Source organism: Melitaea cinxia, chromosome Z (genome assembly GCF_905220565.1).
Source record: "Melitaea cinxia chromosome Z, ilMelCinx1.1, whole genome shotgun sequence".
Taxonomy (NCBI): domain Eukaryota; kingdom Metazoa; phylum Arthropoda; class Insecta; order Lepidoptera; family Nymphalidae; genus Melitaea; species Melitaea cinxia.
The window spans coordinates 3,022,912-3,029,819 of NC_059424.1; positions in this window are offsets into that span (position 1 = coordinate 3,022,912).

Below are 6,908 nucleotides of genomic sequence, written 5' to 3' on the forward strand. Positions count from 1 at the left end.
CACACACACACACTCATAAACACACACACACACACACACACACACATAGATATGAAGTAAAAATGAGCACACCCGCACACACTTTATTACCCCCAAAAAAGAAAGACAATATTGTTTAAATACTATTTTTATAAAATTTCTCAAGTAGATTTGCACCTGTTATGTACGTAATGTATGCTATGTCTTATATCTCACAGTGGAAGACGCAGGCAGCTGTATCACAGTTTATACTCTTACGGCTGCCAACGTTAACTTGTATATGTTTCTGTTTAAAATGTGAATACTTAACGTACTGTAAATTGTTTTGTTACAAGGAGTGAATAAATAAATTATTATTATTATTATTATTATTTATTGTCTGTTTCATTCACAACTCTCTCACAATCAACACTTTTGCATACAATTTACCGACAACGCTGAGGAGGCTTATACCGCCGTAATTCCTGCAGTCCTGCCGTGACCCTTTTCCCTTGTACAATGGGACGATTACGGCTTTGCACCAATCTCCCGGCACTTGCCCATTTCGCCAGCACAAATTGAAAAGGCGGTACAGCTGGCTAGCCACTATGCCATGTCCAGCCTTCAGTATTTCGACGGTAATCCTGTCATACCCTGCAGCCTTACCTAATCTCACACTTTTCAACGCTTTCACTATTTCATCCATGCTTATCTTACTTTCATCACCATTTATACTCTCTTCCATGGAAGGTGCCGTATGTTGTACCTGTACTTCCTCTCTTTCGAACACACTTTCAAAATAGTCTTTCCATCTCTTTGACACAAATTCTTCTCCTTTTATAATGCTCCCATCTTGACTCCTGATTGTACTCAGTTCCGAGGTAGAGGTTTTTCCTCTAGCAGTTTTGATGGATTTCTAGAAAAACTTGATGTTTGACTGGAAATCTTCAGTGAGCCTTCTATCAAAATCATCCTTTCGTTCTTCTTTCTTTCTAGACACAATTTCTTTCGCCGTTAATTTCAATCTTTTATACTTCGTTCTTGCTTCCTTTATCTCGTCATCCGATGCCTTTTGAACTTTTTGGGAAGCTTTTGTCGCTAACCAATCCAACCACGCTTTCTTCTTTTCTTGCACAGCCTTTTGTAGATCTTTATCCATCCACACATAATAGTTCTTTCTTCTTTTGCTTCTTTTAGCTACCCCGCATACCTCAACACAATACCAGCCAGGTTAAATTATCCGAGATATTAAAGTTATCTTTTTTTGTGGTTACATGTTACATTTTTTTTATTACTGTCAACTTTTCCTGTGTATTTCTGTAAGCTACTCTTAGGAAGAGCTGGAAAGTTAATAAAATCTCTATTTATAGTAGCCATTGCATAAGATTGCCTATTTTTTAATATTCTAGCTGCTTTTATTGGAAAATCTTTTGAAATAGCTAGATGATTTCCCGAGCAATTAGCACACTTTAACGTTTCAGAAATACAATCTTTATATGAATGATTTTCAAGCATTTAGAACAAACCTGTTCACTACGACATATTTTAGCTGAGTGATTGAACTTTACGCATTAAAAACATTGTAACACCGGAGGGATATAAGTATGTACTTTATATCTCCATCCGTCTAATAAAATATATTCAGGTAGAGAAGTACCTGAAAACGTTATTGCTATGGTTGACAATGGGATTAAATTGTCTTTTTCGCGTTTCATAAATCTATGTATTCCAACAATGTCTCTATCACAGCAAATTTTTTCAAACAATTCTTTGTTTCTTATTTCTTTAGAAATATACTTAACAATGCCTACCTTTTCCACAGAGGATGCAGGTATATATGCTCTTAAATTATATTCTAATAATCGGCATCAGGATGTCAGGAAGTCGTTGTCCAAAGCTGCCTGTTTGAAAGATATTTTAATTTTATTAGAATTAATTCTTTCTCTCTCATGAACCCCCTTAATATTTTTGAAACATTTGGAGAGGTTTAAAGGATTCATATTGCCAACTTTAATTTCTCTATCTAAATGTTCTAAATAAACCACAAAGTCGCTATTTCAGCTGTTGTCTGAATAATGGATATTGTCTTGTGTATCCGTTTTTAATGTATGGCTTGTACTTATCTATTGTTAGAGTAGAAATTCTTCGTTTTTTTGCCTGATATGAACTTCACCGATCTCTCCTCCTCATCTCCATCACTATCGCCTTGCATTTTTATTATTTTACTATTAAATACTATTAAAATTAATTTTATTTATAGGGCGATTTAAAAAAAGGCGCGTTTCTCTTCCCGTCAAAAAGAGAAAAATCAGTATGTAATAGATGTAAGGTAGACAAACAGTGTGACCGCTTAAAAAAGAAGAAAAAAAGATGATCTACTAAAATCATAATTTTGCCAGTACTAAATAATAGTCAATCTCATGCTGAATTATACAAAAATATACTGAAACTAACTTTTCCCGCTGGATCGTGAAAGAAAGATAAACAAACAAACACTTACGCTAAAATTGTATTTATTATTATACTCATCCCAAATTACCTGTACGGTAGTTGTGGCATGGTATACGGGTATGTGACCCCAGCTTCCCTAGCTATTACTGTCTTATCCTTTACCCTAAGTAATACCCTACATTTCCTATTCCCCACACCAACTTACCAATCTTCCCTTTCACACCACCTATCCTTCCCTTTCCCTATTCCTATCCTCTCCGCCAATCCAACGTCTGCTGCGCGGATGGATGCGTGGCTAGGGGCAAGCCTAGTCATTAGCGTGCCACTCTGCGCTGGGACCGAGTGACCCAGAATTAGGCCAACCCTTACCCTGCCATGCGGGGCTCTGCTGGGGTGGACAAACCTTTCCCATGCTATTCGTGGGAACGTAATGGTCAAAAACAATATAAAATAACCAAAATGGCGGCGATGTGGTTCGCCACCCATCACGTCTCGTTTCTCGCGGAAGCGAAAAGTGGCCCATGGAGAGCCGCTTCGCTACGTTGAATGTGAGAATGTAGAGTAGATATGTAGATGTAGATGTAGATGAAGTATGTCAGATGATGGATGAACGATGTATAGATTTTCTATGCGTGAATGAATCTAAGAGGAAAGGATGTGACACCACAGTACATAATCCCTACACGGCATACTGGTCGAGAGTGCCCGAAACCAGCCGAGGCCGTCAGGGAGTTGGTGTGATTCTTTCCTCTCGAATGGTTGAATGTGTGATAGAGTATGAATGTGTAAGCCCAAGACTCCTCTGGATCAGGCTAAAAGTCTGACTCACTCGCTTTTTTATCCTTGAGGTCTATGCACCGACAGAGCTGCGCGGGGGTGAGTCATCAAAAGCCCAACAAGAGAGAGAGGAGTTTTGGGATAGCATGAGAGATGTCTTGAATAAGTGCGGAGAAAATGAACGGATTGTGATGTTAGGCGACTTTAATGGATGGGTTGGAGTGAAGCGTGATGGGTATGAAAGAGTTCTAGGTACGTTTAGGGATGAGAGAGTGAATGACAATGGAAGAAGCCTGCTTGAAGTATGCTTGGAATGGAACCTTTGCGTAGCCAACACAATGTTTGACCACAAAAAGATCCATTTGTATACAAGAGATGAGGTGAGTCTAGAAGTATGATTGATTTTGTAATACTGGATGAAAGACTGAGGAAGAAAGTGCTAGACACTCGAGCATACTGCGGTGTAGGCATCGACACAGACCACTTCCTGGTCGTAGCCCGGATGCGTGGCCTCTTTAAACGGTGGCAACATCGAAGTGCCGAGCCTACGAGTGTTTTGAACAGAGTAAAAGTGGAAGACCTACAAGAAAAGGAAAAGAAAGACGAGTATGTAGAGAAACTGAAAGAAAGTTTTAAAGGCATAGAAGAGATAGGTGTGATTGAAGATTTGTGGGATAAATTTAAGTAGGGGGTCGTGAATGTTGCTATTGAGGTAGTTCAAACCAGTAAAGAAGTCTGGGATACGCTTGAAAACATATATAATAGTAAAGGTCCCGCTAGAAAAGCAACTCTGTTAAAAGAGTTGATTTTAAGAAAAATGAAAGACAATGACAGAATAGTTGATCATTTAAATAAATGAATATTGTCGATAAACTAGCTGACATGGATATAACAATTTATAAGGATTTATTGAGTATAATGCTGCTATATAGTTTACCACAATCTTTTGAAAATTTTCGCATAGCCATAGAATCTAGAGATGATTTACCAGATCCAGATAGCCTGAAAATAAAGATCATTGAAGAAGCTGAAGCACGAAAAAATATGGCTAGTACAATTTGTGAGAACTCAGAACAAGAAGTACTGTACAGTAAGCAACAAAGAAAAAATAAGAAATATATTATTGAATGCTACAAATGTCATAAAAAGGGGCATAAAGCAAATGAATGCTGGTCAAAAATGAGCAAAACATAGTATATTTGCAAAGTGACAATGGGACAGAGTATATAAATAATAAATTTGATAATTACTTAAAATATAAAGGTATCAAGAGGAGACTTTCCTCACCATATACGTCGGAACAGAATGGATTAGCAGAAAGAAAAAATAGAACATTGCTTGATAAAGCTAGATGTATGCTGATAGACGCTAATATGAAAGAAGATTTTTGGGCAGAAGCAATTAAGTTCTTAGCGAACCGAAGTCCTTGCAGCAGCATTGATAATGCGACTCCATTTGAAAAATGGGTGAAGAAAATTCCATCTGTGAGACATTTTCACATATTTGGGGCTAAAGTATTTGTACTAAATAAAGGAAAAAAAAAATGGAAAATTTGCAGCCAGAGCAACAGCTGGAATTTTTATCGGATATTCCGAAAATTGTAAGGGGTACCGGATATATAACCCAAAAACAGACAAGGTGATAATCAGTAGAGACGTTAAAGTGCTACATAAAATGTTTTATGAGAACGAGATGAAAGAAGAACAAAAACAAAAAGAAGTAGATAAAAAGGAAATAGAAGTTATATTTTTTAAACTAATTATTAAACAGGGTCCAATAAGCGGAGGTGTTAACTATTTCTGACAATAATTTGAGTTTATTAAAAAGTGGATGATTAGAGTTCTGTACAAAGCGGAATTTGTTTGCTAGATATTGTCTACGTAACTGTAAGGATGGTTCACAACATTCAACTTGCAGGGCATTGATAGTCTCGTACAGTCTTTTTATAAAGTGGCCAAACAAAAGTCATTCTTATGACAAAGAACTTCTAATACAAGTGAAAATTATTGCTATATAATTTATATACATTTTTTTTAGCATTCATTAGGACGTAAATTTTTTCCATTATTATATTTCTGAATTATCTGTTGTATAGTGTGACAGCGATTATTTGTGAATAATGCGATAGGAAAGGTCGGTGGGTCAATAAAAATATATTTGTAGGATTTAGGTGTTCGTCGTGGATTTTGCTCTTTGTGTATTCAAATTTTAAGCTAAGGCTTTGTTTACATGCATGTAAGTTTATTTTATTTATGTTGCTAATTGTTATTACGTGTTTACGATACGAATAGTAATGGTATTGACATATGCATTAGCTTTCAAATTTGTTTTTTCTTTGTGTTGTAAGACGATTAAGTTATATAACTATATATTTTAATTCAAGGTTTAATGTTAAAGATAACAGAAATAATCACCATAAAGTAAAATTAATGGTGAAACTAGGTTATTGAGTGTACATGTATTTGTTATCAGCTTAATGTACAAAAAGGCTCCAGAACATTTGTTTATACGTACATAGTAGGTCGGGAAAAAGTTTTTTAGTATTTTCTAGTAAAAAGTTGCAATAAAATCTTTTTGGTTTTAGTTTGTTAGGCCGATTTCGATACCAAGAAAAGGTGGCATTTTAAAAATAAATTAAAGAGTTAAAAGAGTTTCCTGCTACTTTTTATTTGTTTTTCTGCCCCTCAAAATGAAGAAATTCGATAAATTTTAGGCTTTCTTTAAAAAACGGAAAAATGCGACTCAAGCCGCGAAAAATATTTATGACGTTTTAAGCGTTTTCAGTCAGAAAACTATTGATGTCAAAGATGCATATCGCTCTGGTCGCCCAGTTACGGATAAACGTTACATTTATGACAAAGTGCAGCTAGATCGACATTTGACTTGTTACAATATACCTGAAAATCTAAGAATTGACCATAAAACAATTTTGACCCATTTGAAAGAGACTTAATGGACTGTATACTCATTTGGAATTCTTTCTTAAGATGCCATGATATCAAACCATTTTTGAAAAGATTGATGACTGGTGACAAAAAGTGAATCACCTATGACTATAATGTATGAAGGAGATCGTAGTCAAAAGTCCGTCAAGTTGTACAGATGAAATCCGGGTTGACACCCAATAAGCTGATGTTAAGTGTATGGTGGGATTGGAAGGGCATCATTCATTATGAGCTTTTACCGCTGGGCAAATCCATTAATTCATATTTCTGTGGTCAACAGCTCTGAGACTTAAGCAAGAAATTGAGAGTAACTGGCTAGAATCAATCAACAGAAAAGCTGTGGTCTTCACCACAACAACCCCTGACTATATATGCCTTTAGCCACTCAACAAAAATTGAGAGAGTTTGACCGTAAAGTCCTAATTCATTTTCCATATAACCCCCGATAATGAACACTTAGATTTCCATTTGTTTTGGTCTCTTCAGAATTCTTTAGGTAGTGTAACATCAAGAGATTGCTGTCAAACAACTTCTCGCAATTTTCTAACAAGAAATCCCAAAATTTCTACAGCGTCGGAATCCTGTCACTACCATTGAGATGGCACAAGTTATCAAACAAAATCGTACATACGTATTATAATTAATGTAAATCAATTTTGCAAAATCTTACCTTGAATCTATATAAAATATGACTAAATTTTTTCCCCGATCTAATATACATAAATAAAAAATAAATAAAGTGATTGTAGAATTTTTGTCAAATGCTTCTATTTTTTT